The sequence below is a fragment of the Mchenga conophoros genome, linkage group LG5 (assembly GCF_057382185.1).
Source record: "Mchenga conophoros isolate Kocher_MC1m ecotype Shallow Benthic linkage group LG5, M_conophoros_male_GT1.1, whole genome shotgun sequence".
Classification (NCBI taxonomy): domain Eukaryota; kingdom Metazoa; phylum Chordata; class Actinopteri; order Cichliformes; family Cichlidae; genus Mchenga; species Mchenga conophoros.
This window is the reverse complement of record NC_140530.1, coordinates 9,111,236-9,130,094: the sequence shown is the minus strand read 5'-3', so window position 1 is coordinate 9,130,094 and position 18,859 is coordinate 9,111,236. Positions and strand designations below refer to the sequence as shown.

At 41.7% G+C, this 18,859-nt stretch overlaps 1 protein-coding gene across 8 annotated transcripts in view; it reads right to left on the bottom strand.

The window, feature by feature from the left end:
• Positions 1-18,859, bottom strand: part of foxp1b (forkhead box P1b) — a 155,970-nt gene that overhangs the window by 118,185 nt on the left and 18,926 nt on the right. For all 8 annotated transcript variants that reach the window (XM_085273056.1, XM_085273069.1, XM_085273055.1 and 5 more), the window contains one exon: positions 4,258-4,301. The gene's annotated coding sequence lies outside the window, so the exon portion shown is untranslated. The remainder of the gene's footprint in view (positions 1-4,257; positions 4,302-18,859) is intronic.

Below are 18,859 nucleotides of genomic sequence, written 5' to 3'. Positions count from 1 at the left end.
CTGTGAGGTCACAGCCCATTGTTGTGAGTGACGAAACGTTTCTCCCACTGAAAACGTTACGTCCAGATGAACAGAATCAACCTTTTGGGATTTACTTACCTGGATGACTGAGCATGCATCAAGACAGAGCCATCTACAAATTAGCACAGGTTCAGTGTGTGATGGAAGTTGTAGTTTCCCTAAAACAGTAAAGACTTAAAGATATACAAAATAACCATTAACTGTTAAATTAAGCTACCATAAAAATTCACACAGTAATCAAATGTCATTTTCCTATTACTGGCACACAAAGGCTTTGTTTGTGTGCTCCATATCCGCTCAGTGTTTCTCCCTCACTATCTTTCTCCCTCTCTCTTCCTTGTATTACCCCCAGCTTACAGCAGCAAACAGAGTTGTATGCAAATACTAAAAGCCATAATGCATTATATTGTTTGGTGTTAACATTTGAATATTTAAATGGCACGTTTTAGATCTAGATATTCCCATTTCAATTTCCATATACTGTACATGCTGCATGCAGACAGTTAAGTTTGACCACATGGCAGCCTGAATATTTTTTCAGTTTATTTGCATCTTTTCCGCACAATATTGGTTTGACATGCCATCATTTTCATTATTATGTTCTTGCTGCATATATACTTGTTAATAATGCAAGTTACCAATGTTTATTAAATGTCTCCAGTATGTGGCCAGTGTCACAGCCACAGAGCTAGATGTTTGAATCACCCACGTACATGCCACTTAACCAAATTGGCAAAGCTGATAAGCTGTATTTACATAGCAGTGTTGCTGAGCGTGATTGCTATCAGTAAAACTTCCCCCCACGCTTTAATGGAAAGTTGGGCTATAACTTAGTGTGGGTTACAGCTGCCCTCGGGAAAATAGCTCAATTACACTCATGGATATAAACACTCATGTGGTTGTCAAAGTGGTAAACAGATGTGGGGTGACAGTCTGTTGTATGTGCTCAGTCAAGCAGCTGTTGCCGCACCTTCATTCATGCACTTGTTCTGATGACGGATTCCTGTTTCTCTTCCCATGGCTCAAAGTGAAGCCGTGTTGTTTGCTTATGGGGCAGTGGCAAAAGGCAGATTATATGATAGAATATTATTAGTGTGCTGCCTGTGTGAAGCTGCACTTTTACTGCTGCTGTCAAACTGTCGGTTTGCACGGAGTGGACATGCATCTCCATAAAGACCTTTCTGTTATTAGGCAGGGCAGAACCAAACCCGCACCATCTTTCCAAACAGAGAAGACAGCATAAGAGCATTCCGAATGATGTCATATGATGTTATTTTGCCTTGGCGCACTGTGCATTTGTGCTCGCACAGTGTATTGAAAAGGACATCCCCTTTGGCTGTTGTCTCATTGGGAGCCTACCTGTCACACGGCTGATATGACGCTCTTTGAATGCAATGTGTACATGTGATCAGAGCTGCAGTGAGCACCCCAGATGACAAAGTGACTAGGAGTGTCAAAGCAGCCTACAAACAGGCCTGTCCTCTTCTAGACAGGAAGCTGGGAGCAGCAGAGGCGCTGCCTTGTCTCATCTGCCAGCAGTGCTCGCTGCCTCCCCGCCTCATCACAGCATCCATGTCTGATGGTGTGCACAACTCCATGCTGGACGGCTGTTTTGATTTCAGCCTGTGTGACACATCTGTTGCTTGTCACGTTGTGTTGTGCCTGTCTTGTGAGCGCGACCGGGGCAAATCTGCTTCTCATCTCTCTGTTCGTGTTTACAAACAGGGCTGGCGTTTACAAACAGGCCAGCATGGTATGTGCTGTGCAGAAGGTCAGAATGCCTTATGAGACACTAGGTGCACCTGTGCAGCTGCTACTACAAGCCATCAATCCTCATAACCTGCTGTAAATGTGTAGGTTGTAGAATGTGAGTGCTCTGTATAAAAAGATGCATTACCTACTAATAAAACCTGTATGAAATGTTAAGTAAAAGCCCCAAGTAATTGCGGCGCTGATTGTATATAATACACAGTGAAAGGAAAAAAGTTATGGATCTTGGTCACTTTCTCATCCTTTAAGAATTTCCAATCATTGTACACTACCTACTGAAAATCAATTACTTCCCTCCCACGTCTAATTGAAAAAATTTGCTGTAAATCAAAGCTGCATCAAGGGAGCATTCTTCACAGTCCGCTCTTTATGGGCTTTCAAAGTACTCTGCATGAGCGCCTCACAAAACTACCAAAATCAAGGATATTCTACGCAAGACTTCCACTGTCAGCTTAAATACATGAGCGATGACTATGGCTAATTGGATCCATCCAATCCATCCATCTATGAAGCACAGATGCTTTATCAGCGAAAATCAAATGACATTGTTTCAATCAGCAAGGCGGGCACAGCACTAAAGAACCAGAAAGGTATTTATTAATGAGATGCTACAGCAGCTTAGAAGGGGTGCATTCACAATTGTTTCATTTCTATGTCCTTGTCTTTCCAATTAATAATCCAAAGTGCTTTATAATTACTAGCTTAGGATTCATTTCCATGTTAAGTGCTGCTGTGACCATAAATTGCAGTGGAAACAGTTCTGATAGCAATATTTGTTCACTGAATTTAAAACTGTGTTTTTTTTCCGATTATTGTTGAATAAATTAATCGAAAAAGACAAAAATGAACAGAAATGACTAAATTCAAAACTACACTAAAAATAACAGTAAATTCAGCTTTTGTCTACACGAACCATCTGCTTGAGTATCAAACCCTTGCCTGCTATGTAAATGCAATCCCTCTTAAGAGGGTGGGGAAAAATTTGAGATGGCTCATTTACATTGCCAAATGACACAACACTCATACTTTCCATTTACTATCAAACTGTTTTGCAGACACACTAACCTGGAAATGATCAGCCAGAGTACTCCCTCACCACCAAGTCAATGTAACATCACTGCTGTAAAACAAACTGAAATCACACTCAACGGCACACGGCGTGATCGAACACCGTGACTGCCATTTCGACTGGCCTCGTCAGACCACGAGACAACACGTAGCAGCGCTGGCACGGCAGGGAGGCACAACGCTGCTACGGAGCGCTAATATATTCAAAGAGGGATCATTTACTTAAGGCTTGCATCCAAGGATCAGCCTGGCCTTCATTAGCCTCAATCTGACACGGATGTGAACAACATGTTGCCTTGCCACACGAACACTGCCCCTCCTCCCTCTGAACCCCAAACACTTGAATCCCTTTCCTTCTCTGAGACCTTCACAGCAAATTCCTCTGGAAATATCACAGGTTGTTAGCATTCCAGAGAGAATTTTACATGGGTGTACACTCAGGCTTTAATTAGAGACTCTATTTGATCATTCAGCAGCTGGGCTTTATTAAAAATATGGGTTCACCTCGCCTTACAGTCACCCCCGGCTCAGTGTGAAAGAGCTCACAGAGGCAGAAGAGTCTACGAGAGGAGAAAATGAATATTCATTGCTCGATACATAGAGTGTCTGTATGGGAAATCTACACCCCGCGAGGCAGTGTTTACACTTGGTTTACAACAACACTGAATATCAGTCATGTCACAATCACCACTGTGAGCAAAGTTCATCTCTATCTTTTTTTAATGTGAACACCTGACTAATAAGATCTCCATTAATAGTCTGTTTCCGAGCCACATGTTGTTTACTGAAAAGCTTCAACCGTAAATGTCAGCACAGAACCCAAGCTACATCGACCTGAAAGAACCAAAGAGATGTAAACTATATCTGACCAAGGTCGACAGGGACTATAAAACAAACACCGGGTTTAAGGTGAAGTCTTCCCTGCGTGAAGGTTAGCCATGTTTTGTGTTTACACTACACTGCAGGCTTTGAAATTGTTTTGCAGTGTGGAGTCTGCCCAGGGTCATTGTTTGTTTTTGACGTGTTTATACACCACACAAGGAGTAATGACTTCTAGGATAGTCTGGGGATGCAGACATGAGCCAGCACACTATCTGCAATTTTCTTTACTTTTCAGGTTCACAGTTAACTCTGAACACCAGCACGACTCACTGACCTGGCCCCTTGCACGCATTTAAGCATTCAAACTCATGTCAACATGCAACGGCATCAGGAAAAGAGGAAATCGGTTACTATGCAAAACCTTTCTTATCATCCTGTGGCATTCAAACTCACAACTATTACCATATAATGCCCTTCTTTGAGAAGACATTAGGAAGAATGCACCAAAAGCTGGTGCACGAGTCGTGTTTCTTAACCAAATGCTGGTGTCTACTGATGTTTCTGTGAGGTACTTACTTTAATCTATGGCTCCACAGGATGTCACCACTGGAGTGTCCTGGCTGGATCGGCAAGCAGTCAGCAGAAGGGGAGGAGAGAAGAAGAGAGGAGGTAGTAAAGGAAAGTTAAGGGGTGGGGGTGGCAGAATGGAAAAAAGAAGAGAAACAGTGGAAATTATTTCAAACGTGAAGGTGACAAAAGCAAGAACATACTTATTTTTCCACAATCAGCTTTTTCAATAATAACCATGCTGTCACAACACGCAACCACATGCACCTCTCAGTTAAGTGTGAGTTCAAAACTGAAAGGTCACAAAAAAGGTCACTTTCAAATTAATATTCATGTCAGGCAGATAATAGGTTTGAACAGGCTTCTCAGTGGACCGTTTACATATCAGTGGATCTAGATTTAGTCTCTCAAACAAGAACTCCCTTGATTAAACAAATAATGACAAATTCCAACAACTGTAACTGAGTCCAAATTAATTTGAACATTGCTCTAATTGCATTTAAGCACTCCTCCTCCCTAACCTAAGATCAACCGCGTTTTAATTACTGCCTTCTGAAGAATGAATCCCCGCAGTGGCGGTGGAAAAATAAAAATAGAGCATGTTTTACAGAACACTAAAATGTAAATGTTTTTGTTCGGTATAAATAAAGCTCCACTGCACTGACTTCTCACAACACTCGTGCTTTCTGAAATAGCTTGTTCGCCCTTTTCAAATTGCCACACATTAGCACTCAGCCTCTTACAGCCGTGCTCTGTCATTCAGCTCTACTGCCCCATGCCCCTTCGCCTTAACTCTTTCCCTCCGTTTGCAAACACGCAGGGAAGAGACGGCGAAATGTGTTTCCTGAATGGGAGGAGAGGTGGAAAAAGCCCATCCTGCCCCAAGAATCACCGCCGCCCCGCCAGAGCTGCCGCCACTGGCCTTTCTGCAAAGGCAGCAAAAGTTCCCCAAGAGGGGAGCGTCTGCCAACTCAAACAGGGCTCATTCTCCTCTCTCTGGGCCATCAGCCGCCCATGTGGGCCTGCGCTGAGCTTCCTGAGGGCTCAATGCAGCTGGAGGACTTTGAATAAAGGTAACGCCAATGTCACAGCTACTGTAAACTTGCGAGGCTGCTCCTGTCAGCAGGACATTCCCAATCAAAGCAGAAACAACCCCACCTAAAACACAACACATTGTTTTTTTCCACTGGCCCCAAGTCCAAACTTCCCACGAATCACAAAGACAGCACACAGGCGAGAGGGCAACCACGGTTCCCTGATCTTGCCAAACAAAATGCCAAGAGACCAGGAATGACATTCAGCTCTGGGGTTTAAAAATACGAGCAATTTGAAAATGATTAGTCTTATTTTCTTGTTGAGCGCCTGACACAGGAGAGGAAACCAGAACAATCAACCCAACTGCCTTTTTTTCTGCTGAATTTAGAAACACTAATTAGTTTTGCTCTCGTAAAGCCAACCTGAAAACGACCAATTAGAAAGTGAAAATGAGACATGCAGAGAAACAAGAGCTTGTCATTTGCACTGTTTAAGTCCCATATGCACAACTTTACTGTGATGACTTTCACACAAGCTCGAGATGATTGGCATGCCACCTACTAAATTTGATGTCGCATACACACACACACCAGTCAAACAGCCTTTTGCCTAGTTGGATGAAACTATTACAGATCTGTACGACCACATCAAATTCAAGCTAGGCAGCCTGGGCATGCAGATGTCTGAAGCACCAGGCTGGGAGAGGATACAGCCCACCAGGCTGACCACAGCACCAGCTGGTTACAGCTACAGACGTACCAGAGCCAAACTGCTCCCCCTTACAGGTGCCTCTTCTCTGAGTTTCCTCTTTCAGGGGTACTGGAATAATACATCTGTATGTACTCTTTCACTGTAACAACTGAGGCAGGTATCTTTAAGTACTTCTTTTTCAGACACACCTGAAATATATTTCACCTGCTGAGTGCCGTTGGTTCACATCTATCCAGTCACTAGAAGTGAACGTAAAATGTGAAAATTATCTGCAGGAATTTCAGTGCTATTCCCCCGGCAAACAGTGGCGAGTGTTTCATCACTGTCGGACTGAAGACGGATGAGCTGTCAGTGCCTTCCCCTGTCCACAATCCAGCTCCTGGGCTGGGAAGTGGCTAAAAAAGGCCGGGGCAACGCTTTCCAGGACTGCGCCTTTTACTGGGAGTAATTCTCAGATGCCAGATTGCTGCCAACGTCCTTGCAGCCAATGGCAGAGAGGCCAGTAAGTTCACATTAACTGCAGAGTGTAACTGCACTGAACATCTGCTCATGAATGAGAGCGCTGCCCACTAACTCAGCTAGTTGAAGCCCGCTGATGAAAAATTCAACGTTCTCCTCGTTGGCACGCTTGTTTTGCACTATTCTCCTGAGCCCCTAGAATTATATTAAGAGAATTTCAGCACGGCCTGGTGTATCTGAGAGAACAGCTGGCGCTGAAAAGAGATCTGCCGCTCGGCGAGGGCTCAGGGACTTCACACGGGATCTGCCTTCTCCTACACCATTTGTCCTTGAAGAGAAAAAAAACCCCACCAGTGTTAAGCACCCAGGTAATAATAAGAAAGCAGAGGCTACATTTAGCTGATTACACCACCCGTGTACAGCGGACAGCGCATAACCACTGAAGACATGAATCGATATTGAGTGGAAAAGGAAGACAGAAGAGCATTTGTGACATGAGGCAGCTCCCCCGACCTCAGGAGGCCTATTCGGTGCACCTCTCTTTTGTTTGTCTTGTTTGGCTCATTAGATTGTTAACTAGGAAGAATCTGCCCCCCAACCCCACAATATGGAACAAGCTGAATCAGAAACAAAGGCAGTGTGTTAAGGGAACAACTACTTCAAAGACCTTCAAGTGCTGCAATCATGTGCCCCATAAGTTTCTAATGTTACAGGAGATGTGAAATGGACAAATATACAATGTTCAGGCAAACAATGAAAGTTGTCATGTTCATGTTCTACGACAACTACTGACCCCAACTTTTTCTGGCATGCCCCATTTCACCACCCAAACCCAGTTCATGCATCACTCGCAGCTATTTTTAATCAATTGGCAACTATAAGAAATGATCCAAATTTCGGTAAAAATAATGTTTAGCACGGCAGCAACAGCAAACTCCCAACTTTCATTTTCCCAAATCAAAAATCATATTTATTCAACTTAACTTGACTCTATATTTTGCCCCTGAAAAAAGGTACACGGTGACATGAACTGACAAAGTCTTTCCTGTGAAGATGATGAAACCGTTTCTCCATTTAAAAATGTTAAATTTAAGGAAGTGATGACTGCTTGCAAACACTAAGAATAAAAGATTACCAAACTCGGTAATTTCACTTCTGTCTTTCTGGAAATACAGTTAACATATTTCTATATGTCAGCAAAGAGCACAAACTAAGAGAGCGAAACCATGTTTCTCATAGTTGATTTAGTTCAAATCTCAGTTTTACAATGTCTGACCTTTGCATCAAAATCAGGTGATTTTAATACATCTCTGCCTTCATCTGGATTTCTGTGCTTCGTGTTGAAGGAAGCCAGAACAAGCTTAATTCATTTCTTTAATACCATGCACTGGATAATGTGGAAATCATGGCAATGGCCCAAAAGGGGATCCGTGAATATGATATTGCCATTGAAAACTGAGAGGATGTCTGGTGAGAAGCTCATTTAGCTGGTGACAAATGACAGCACTTTGTCTTCCTGACAAGATCCCTCCTTCATCAAATGTCCAACTTCACATGGAAATAGGAAATCACACATTATCACACTGACAAACAATTACAACCATGTCATTAGCAGCAACCCTGGGCCCGGGACCATTAACAAAATACAATGTTGCACACCACGCTAACCATCAGAAGGAACACAGGATGTAGATGAAAATCACTGATAAATCAATCATGACACAAACAACCTGATGCTTATAGTTTGGGAGCTATAAATGGAGGGAATGAGGGGTGATTACAGTCGTGTGTGCCAGCTAAATAAATCACAAAAAAATTAATAAATAAAAAAGCTCAAGCAATCAAAAGTTCTGAATAAAGATGTACGTCTTTGCTGATGACAGAACAGTGCTTGCTTTATATTAAAAGTCAACACTTTAAAGGAGTTTCACTCTACGTGACTTAATCAGATATGGAGCATTAGTATCTTTTTTAATACATCTCCCAGTGTCAGGCAGCAAATGAAAAAAGCTAGCCTCTGTAAATATGACTGCTTACTTCTAACACAAACATTGTTGACACCTAATGTAATTTCAGCGGGACATCCAGCTGAAAGCACACCGGGGTAATATAATGCTCTTAATGAGAATTCCTTCCAGCTTGAGACCTTGGCGAGATAGCCATAATGCATGGCTTCTCTTTTTAATAAAATAATTGTTACAGTTATTAAAGATGAATCTCATCACAGCCGAGATGACAAAATAATTCATTACCAAAACCAAGGCTTTAAATAGCTGCAAATTATGGAGCCCTACCCCCAACCCCTGGAAAATACACTTCTAGATAAATGGCTTCGTTATTTCATATAAATATTAGATATACAGCGTTCTGCCCTTGAAAGGAAAAAAATATTGCAGCTGTCCATTAAATAAGTTTGCATACACACAATACACCATGGGCAACGCGTCAATAACTATTCAAAAATACATAAAGAAATAAACAGTTTTCCAAACCTGTAGCAGCCACAAAAAAACCCTACTCTGTTTTTTTTAATCAAACCGTGCATTTGTTTTATAAATTAATTGCATCTAAATCAATTCTGTTAAGCAGAATGACTGAGTTAGACTGTATTTTTTTACTGTTACTACAATAATGACCACAATTGTAATGTTATGTATATATTTTCTCTCAAAATTTCAAATGAAAACACAAATGTAGATAAATCTAAATTACACTTGTCCTCAAAAATTACATAGAAGCATTCTTAAAAAAAAAGAAAAAAAAAGAAAAACCAGACACATGCACACAACACTGATCGGCTACTGCCTACATGACGTTGCACGTATTCCAGTTTGGCTTCTTTTGGAACATCCTATGTTTTTCCTTATAGCACCTCCATGTGTGAAACAGAGGGTGTTGGAAGATATTTGTATTAACTTTCACCAATCCATCCCACCTCCACCCCTTCCTGTTCACAGCTCGCTTCTAGTTTTATTTATGTATTCAAAAGAGATAATTTACAGTGATGGCATGGAAACTTCCCAGCATGCCTTTTAACCTGTCGTTTTTCACTCTCTCTGCAGCAGGATGTCCAGAGGAAATGCTTTATTAAGATCCTGCCGACATGAAGAGCTGCTGTGACTTACTGGTGCATTACTGTCTAAAAGGCAAAGTTATTTAGACCAATAAAAGGCTAATATATTGTTGGAGTGGAATTACACAGAAGTTATCTCTGCCTTAATAACATCACCGCAACCCCTGATGTTGTTTAGATCAATAAAGCCCATTAAAGTACAGACCTCAAGCGCAGATAAGGCTGCACTGCCACAGCAAAATACAGCTTGCTAGCATCTGAGAGATCAGAGGTCTTTCTCTGGCACACAAAAAGTGGTCAAAATGAGAAAAAGACACTTCAACTTAATACCATAAAAACCTTAAATTCAATGAAGTTCACCGTCTGCCTCCTGGAGCCTCCTGGCCTACACATAAACAAGTAGGAAGATGCTAATGGATTTCAGATATTGGTCAGACAAAGTAAAGAAAAGCCAGAAGATGTCAAAGCAAAGGTGAAACTGCGCTACACCCCACGGCTTCATCTCTGCACTGGGTTTCCTGTTAGGAAGGGGTGGGCTTTTAAGCAGCTCTCTTATTTCAACACTTCCAAAAAAAAAAAAGTCCTACTATAAACTCCCTCTTGACCTTCAACTTTGCCTTCGAACACAATTTCATAAAGGGGTGAATTTTCCTTCTTTTCCCGTCAGTGCAGCTGCTTATTCTCTGCACCGATGATGTCACTGTAAACTCTGATTCAAAGATTAAATGAATTTCACCCACGTAAGGCAAGGGGGGAAAAAGTGCATAAAAGTAGACAACAGCTGAAAAAACATGTCTAACTATGTCATCTAAGGGGCTCATTTTTAACAGTGTCCACCAGGTGATGCACTAAATCATGCTGCTGTCCATCAGCCCTAAAGACAGATGACCACAGCCTGACCACTTGCTTGAGGCTCCGCCCCAAGCAAAGATGACAACACAGAAAGAAGAAAAGAACATCAGAGTGTATGTATAGCTGCGTATATGTGTGTGTATGTATGTGCACTTTCTCACTTTTGGGAGTGCAGACGGCATTCACGTGCACTTGTAAATTGCAGCACACAGAGATACCACAGGAAACCACAGGAAACGCTATCTCTATAAGCACGCGAAAAACAAACAAGACTTTTTTTTTCTTTCTTTTAAATACAAAATGTCCCCTATGGCTTATACAATGTCAATAGGAAGTTTACAGACACCGTGTGCTCAGATGTGGGGGGAACTACGCTGAAGACACAAACAATGTTTTAAAAAAAAAGAAAAGAAAAGAAAGAACAAAAAGACAATAGCAACAGTATTTTTGCAAATAAGTTTCTGTTGCTTCTCACAGACTCATCTCAATGTACACCTGGGAAGACTGCGCTGGACAGATGCTGTAATTCCAGTGCCGGATTAAAGTACTAAAACTCACCCAAAAATGTTTCCATCATCATTCTTTTACTCGTCTGTCATTCTCCAACACTCTGGCTCATGCTTTAACAGCTGTAGCCACTGCAGCCCAAGCATATATATATGGTTCATGTGTATTTTTACACAGCATTATCCTAGTACAGTAAATCACAGCTAATTTTAAACAGGACTTGTAATGTCTTTATTTATTTTCTAACAAATGTACACTGATGGTGTGGTGAATGTTCCTAGTAACCATGACCAGGTTTTCATGAAATCAGGTCAAAGAATTGAGCAATAACTGCAAACCACTGGTTTAAACTCACTTTCAGCTATTTTCTGCTCACTGACCTGTACGAAGCCAATGAGAGAATTAATATGGTTATCTCAGGGTAACCGATCAGATGAGAGTTTGCTTAAAAGAAAACTGGTGGGCTCCAAAATGATGCATAAGAAAATATTCTGAACTGTGAATCATGCAAAGCTACTTTCCATGAATCACAATCCAAGACTAAACAGCTAGAACTGGCAATGACGTTTAAGACATTTAATAAGGTTTAAGAAGTTGCAGCTTCCCTCAGTTTGATGGCCTGTAAGAGGTTGTACTCCACTTTGCTGATTTGAGAAACAGATTGCAATTATCAATGTGTCCACATGCATAAGTGACACATAAAAAATTGGGGGGGGGGGGGGGGGGAATGCAGCACAGAGATCTTCAGGAGGTCCAAAAAAACTATTTATCTAACATCTAAATACAAGAACCTTTAAAGGTCTTGAATTCAGGTAATTTCATTTAAATCATTTTAGGATTTTTACAGCCCCTGCAGACAGCTGTGACATAGAGACAGGACAGAACATCTGTCACAGTGAGGACTGTGAATAATAACTCCAAAAATGTATCAGCTATATGACAATGTGATATTACCGAAGAATAAATACACTGCAGACAAAAAAGGGAGAGAAGAAAGATGAGGCGGGAAGAGGACATACAAGAGAGAGCAAATCCTCTACCAGCAAGTGAAAGCATAAATAAAGTGTGGCACATCTTTTACCTTCTTCAATTATCTGCCTTTTGACATGCAAGCTGAGCACAGTGTAATTAACATCTCAGGAGATAATGGGGTCGCTACTCACTGATCAATCTCACACATATATTATCTGCCTTTTACCAATCCAAGCGCCTGTTATTCTAGGAAGGAAATATTCCAGAGCGGACTTTTTCCCCCCTTTTGGGTGGGGGCATTTAATAAAACTCTGGTAATAGGCCTAATGACTCATCCAATTGGACTCATCTTCCAAAACATCAATTAGTCTAAGACCCAACTATACACAGCATTGTGTATAGCAGTAAATAGAAAATCCAAACCAATTGAAGGAAGAGGTGACCAGGCTGTCATCATCTATTACATACACTGCCATAGATGAATAAAAACACTTTAAGACTGCTCCCTCTGCGTCTAGAGCAGTTACAAGTGTTGTTGCTGAGTCTGCCGACCCGATAAAAGCATTTAACAATACTATATGACTATTTGAACTTCCTAATGTTGCTAAAATACACTTTTTTAAAGAGGGAATGTTTGGTTTGTGAATGGAAATAAACTTTGCAGTATATTGCTATTGCAAATTCTTTTTACCCCCATAAATACAGATATTACAAAAGCACAGACAGAAAGTCCTAGACTTTCAGCCATTGCCTATTTATGTCAAGACTTTTAGATCAAATCACTTGTGCTGTAATGCATTAGTGAATTTTAATTCACTAATTTTAATTAATTCACAATTCTGCTCATTTTGAGCTGCATATTTTTTGTTCTTATTCTCTAGTAAAACAGTTTTTGTACACTTCAAAATAATCTTCATGTACCCCTCCCCCCAACTGTCATAAATAGCGGGTGGGTGGACCTGTAGTAATAGCCACAGTTGTACTTTGTTAGAAGACAATATCAAAAATATCCCCTCTACCTGACATCACACAGAGCCAAAAGTAAAAATAACAATAAAAAGCTTTCTGACACCAAACTTTTTTAGCTTTTTACTTGTGCCTACACTTACTTCACTGTGTGAAACCAATTTATCAAACACATGTAGAATACACGATAGCTCTAGCTACTGAGTCACATAACATTTAAAATGTATTTTCTGTCAATTGTACCTTGTTAATTTAAATAAATCCTCAACGTTCTGAAGTCATTGACACGAGACACCTAAAAAAGAACTATGTGGTAACTGGTTATCTTACATTACTCATCTGCCCTCCCACCAACAATGTCTGCTTTTCATGGTTATTCTAAATGTATCTTTCCCCCTCGACTGCCGCACTGTGGTTCTCCCTTAGGTTATTTGCCAGATGCCTTTGAAGAAACCTCAAATCAGTACTGAAATTTATGTTGTTGTATATGTGAGTCACATCCACATGCTGCTCCTGTCAGGTCAATAGCTACCTTCACAGATTTGAAGATGTGTCCCACGACAGAAATGACTAGCACACGGCTAACTAAAAGGGATAAAAGAAGCACAGAAAGCACTTGTTAACGCGCAGTACATTTGACTTCTGAGAGCACTGATGGAAGCAATGATTGAATTCACCAGCGAGGAGAAGCAATACTTCCTCTTTTAGAGACTGTGACGACAAACGTGTGTGTAGCAACTGTGTATCTGTAATGACAACTGCTGTTTAAATTGCATCACCCACAGATGTGTTAATCATCCTTTATATATTGGACAGTGGTGGCAAACCTCAAGACTGAGAATAATACTTGCTTTTGCTTTCTAATCCTACTTCTGATTTAATAAAAATTGTCTGTCGTTTTCATATTGATCTTTAACTACACTACAAGTAAAAGTAGATTCAGTTGGTTTCAGCACTTGGTTGTTACAAATTCAATTTTGATAAATCTACAAGACTGACTACTAAACTTTACTTGTCAAAAACATTAAAAAAAACAAAAAAACAAATAGTCTGTGAAGGTCCAAAAAGGCATTCAAAAAGCTGTAAGTCTTGCCCAAAGAAGCGAATGTAAGACAATGGCTGCCGTTGCTGCAGGGAGCTGTACTTTAAGTATATTATTAACTCAACACTGCCTGGACATGTGGGGGCTGTTTTACAATTTAGGCTTTAACAGATGTGGATTTTATGTGGCAGGTTCTCCAGAGTTTAGATGCTGCTGTCCACACAGATGAGGCCGTAAGGCGGGTCATAAAACCTGCCTTTGAAACTTTGGACGGATTAATGCCGACATGACAGCTAGTGAGCAGAGATCAGAACGGCTCACCTTTTCAACACACTCACATGCTTACCATCTGATATCCTACCAGACGAAAGCCGAAGTTGGAATCTAATGAAAAAGCAAAAAAGGTGTGCCTGCAGCAGGTTCACTTTTATCTGACTAATCAACTAATAGTTTCAGGATATTTCCTCCTGGGTGGTATGAAAGGATGTTGCACACACTTGCATGTTTTAAAATGAGCAGTTTACTAAAATAGTGAATAGTGTATTATAGGGTGACAACAATGGTAATTGCACTTCAACCAGTGTACAGTGTAATTATTGGGATTTACACCCCCACCCCCACCCTTACCTGCCCACCCCTGCTTTACAAGGTAGAATTCCTGGAAGGGAACCTGACACACTCATTTGAACTTTCTTAAAACACACACTCTTTTAAATGTAAGCTTTTCTCACAGGCTCCGTTTTGTTCACTGCCTTTTTTTTTTTAAATTAGATTATGTAACACCTCAAGAAAATCTCTGTCACACAATACAATCTTAGTGCTTCACACACTCCTTTTTTTCAGTGACCCATGTTGACTTTGGTACCACCTCCTGGGTTAGGCAGGAAGACATGCTGAGTGAGCTCTCTGCTGGCTGGATCCAGACCCAGCCTCTTACACAATGCAGGCTGCCTGGCTTGCAGCAGGCCAGCCCCTCCTCTCCAATAACCCACTTCCCATTCTTGATCAAACCTGGGGATTGTAGTGTAAGGGTGGAGATGAGAAAGATGGGAGGAGGTGTGTGTCTGTGTGTGTGGTGGTGGTGGTGGAGAAGGGGGTGCACATCCTGCGTGAAACCGCATCCTGAACAAGCATCGCTGCATCTCACTGTAAATAAATACTCTCTCCTCCGCGCAACTTCCGTCAACTGTCACCGCCTTGGCTCCCAATCACCTTCAAGTCCAAACAGGAAAGTGCAGGGAGGCGAGGGAGATGGCAGATATGAGCTTTAATTTGCTTCTCGCTGCACTTTAGCCCGGGTGCGCACTACTTCCTATACTCCTGCTCTGACCAGCTGCCCCGGCTTCGTTCCAGACCCTGAGTCCTTCCTGTCACCTTTCATTACCACATTATCCAGGAGGAGGCTCCCTGTGTAGCTGGGAAATCACCATTTGGTGGGACACCCACCCCCCGCCTCATTTATGTTGTATTGTGTGAGACATTCAAAGCCACGCGCAACATCCTCAGAGGAGTGCTGCTGCCTTGTTACCTGCTAATCCCCTGTGCATTATAACAGGAGATGCAACTGAACAACGGAGCATGACGAAGGTAACAACTGAGACATGACAAGCTCGCAGTCCATGAATCGCTGTGGATTTCGAGACTGGTGCAGTGTGCAAACATTCATTTTTTGATTAACTATTGAAGGTCTTTCTTGATACGATTACAAACCACCAGGCCTGTTACATAATCAAATATTTCTGATCGGGGACACAGCAGGAACAGGAACGCCCGATGAATTAAATGAACGACAGAAACTCACAGGATAGCAGCTCCCCTTACTGTTTATACGGTTGCCCGAAAGGTGGTCCTATTTCAAGAGCGAGAGCATCCAGGGCCGCAATCCTCCAGCACTTCTTGCATTGTTTTATTACACTTGAATGAGCTGAGCTGAAAATGGCATGCAGCTGCTGACTGCAGCGCATCAGTGTTTGGCCTGGGCTTAGCTTTGCCCACCGGGCTAGAAAAAAAATCACTCAGAAACTGATCTGTCAAAATAAGACTATATGCTACAGCCAGGATGCTTTTATCTCTATGAAAATGTAATAAAAATTGTACATTTAGAGGACACCAAACAGAGCATTAGGTATTTTAGAAAACTGGATCAAATTCTTTCAATGATAAAGTCTGCTGGAATTAAGATCAGGACATTTTCTTTAAATCTGAACCCAAGACCTCTACAGAAGCTTTAAAACAGCAGCAGTATTCAGTAAAAGCAGCTGACACTTCAACAGTAATGACAATGTTTGCCCAAAGGATGGAATGGTAGATTGCTTCTGTCCAAAACTATTAAAATAATGATCTAAGTGAAAAAGAATTAACAAATTAGGACTACGTTAATAAATCGGACGCTACGCAGCAGCACATGTTGCAACAGTAAGTCGTCACTGTTTAAAACAGCAATATTTTCCAACCAAATTGGCAGTTGAAGATAGGAGCTTCATGCAAACTCTTTCATGGGAATGTTTTACAAAAGAAAAAAATGCACAAAGCAGGCGGCAGTTATTAAGCCACATATTTACTGCCATCTGCGCGTAGTCTACTATTTTGCATCCGATCAGAAATCAGCTGAATGCGGTTAGGCATGCCACAAATATATTCAGCCTCTCCTTCTCCTCCGAATGTTGTGCATAGCTGTTACACTTGTGCTAAGCTGTGCCATCTTCAGCAGACAGTTATAGGCGCCTTCCTCTTTGCCTGAGGAGAAGGCTCACTGGCCAGACACATTACTTTAAAGGGCAGCATTTCAATGAACACGTCTCAACCTGCCCAGGGGGAGTGTGAGTGTCTGTGCGTTTGGGTGTGTTTATGTTTTATCCTTAGGACCCCCAATTGTTGTTCATTTGCTGTGCAAAGACAAAATAAGCACATAAAGGCCAAAATGTGCTCTTCCCTGGCCTTCACCCACATCACAGCACTTTTCCGCATAAGTGGCTAACCAGAGATAATTATACAATTAAAACAATTTTCCGCATCTATCTGTCAGTCTGATCTAATTCACCATTCGAATGACACTAATGGCGTAAGCCTCTTCTGTCTCCTTCTCCGAGCAAAGCCTTTTTCTCTTTATCGCAAAACACACCAAAGCCATCTGTAACAGAGGAAAACAGGAATGGCTCTCTCTGATGTTTAGCAGGATGTTAGCGAATAAAGTTAAGACCAGCAGCTTTTCAGCACGATCCATACGGCAGCAAGGAAATGGGAAGGTTCATTTGATTGTTGGTGTAAATTAACCCTTGGTTGCAGGAATACAAAGAAACAGAGTGACTCTCATATTTTCTGAGACAACACTCCCTTCAACCAGCGCTGATATTAATAATTCATCATGACAAAATACATTACCAGAGAAAGCTGAACGTGAAAAGAAGAGTCAACTGTGACAGGAAACCAGTCACATTAAAGCTGGGCTCTGACACTCAGCAGCAGAACGTGAAAAAATAAACTGTAATCTTTCATTGTTCGAAGGAACAGGAAGATGAATTCCCATTTCAATAATCACATTATGTAGTTGATCGAGTGGCCGATCTGCAGGGAGGTATAGCCTTAGATTGTGCCTTTAGGACAGACCTACACAGGGTGTGAACAACAAGGGAGGATTTAGCCAAACCTTGACCTGGATATCCTGCATCTCGGTCCACCCTGTGAGGACAAGGAACACAGATATGAACTACTCCTACACAAGTTCAAGGGAAATGCTCACATGGTGCTGCTCTGTTCTTCTCAGCTAGCTCCACCAATACAATGGCAGCAGCGAGTTTTATGTTTATGAGCAGTCCTGATGGGGATATGCATATCCATTATCCATTAGATATGAGTCTGCCTGTAGTGGGGGTCTGGTATTAACCCACAAGCAAGTGCCCCATCAGCAGAGAGGAAAAAACTGCCTTTTATGGCAACGGATAGCAGACTCAAGCCATTGGCCACAAAGCCCACAAATGAGGCGTTAAGTGTAGTGGCAGGCCAGTAGAGAAAGAGGAGCAGAGAGATATGACCCTTTTCTCATCCATGCATGAATCTGCCCTCTGCCTCTCTTTCTCGCTCTGTGCCAGTCGTCTAAGAAAAGAACACATCCAACCATGCTTAACTACCCAACAACGCTCACGACTAAATAACAACTGTCACCTGCAGCAGTATTCACCACAACGCTGGTAATGTTACCGCCGTGTAACGTAATCTTTCTAATTGAATATTAATTTTTATACAATATTTGGAGAGATTCCTAACTGACATTTTCTGCAATTAATTGCCAGATAGAGGCAGGTCTAGTGCGGCAAAGTTAAAAAATACAACCTGACATGGAGATTGGGAAACAGAGTGCAGCGAAGGGGCCTGCTGGGATGGTTTCATCATCGTGCCTGACCCCCCCTGCTGCTGGGAATGGCAGGAGATGGGGGGAGCAGGAGGAGATAGACTCCTCTTCACAGTCAGAGATTTAATTGCACGCAGATTCCATTACCTCTGCACAAATGTCACATTCTCTTCTGATCAGGGGGCACGGCAGCCACTGGCAGTATGGCTGGCAAGCAGCCAGACTATAGTGCAGAAAGTGTTCAGCCAATCAGGGCTCCCGGGGCAGACAGAGGTGAGAAGAGGGATGGAAAGACTACTTCACACCAAAGATATTAAAAAACAAAGGAGAGTCACAAACAGAAAGCAGCAGATGGTGCAACGTTTAAACGGCGCGTGACGTGCTGCATTAACAGATATTAAACAATTTATTGATTTTAGACTGTTGTTATAATGGGGCACTAAAAACTTCTGGACATAACATTCACGAAAACAAAAAGTATGGATTTTTCTGGAAGAAGAAAAGGCTTTTTTTTAAATATATTAAAGCAGTCATTTGTGTTATTCTTTCAGACTAGCAGAGAAACAGCTAATTTTATTATCTCTAACAAAATGCAAACAATTCCCATTATCAAGTTCTGATGCTCAAGGACGTGTCATGTTTTGTC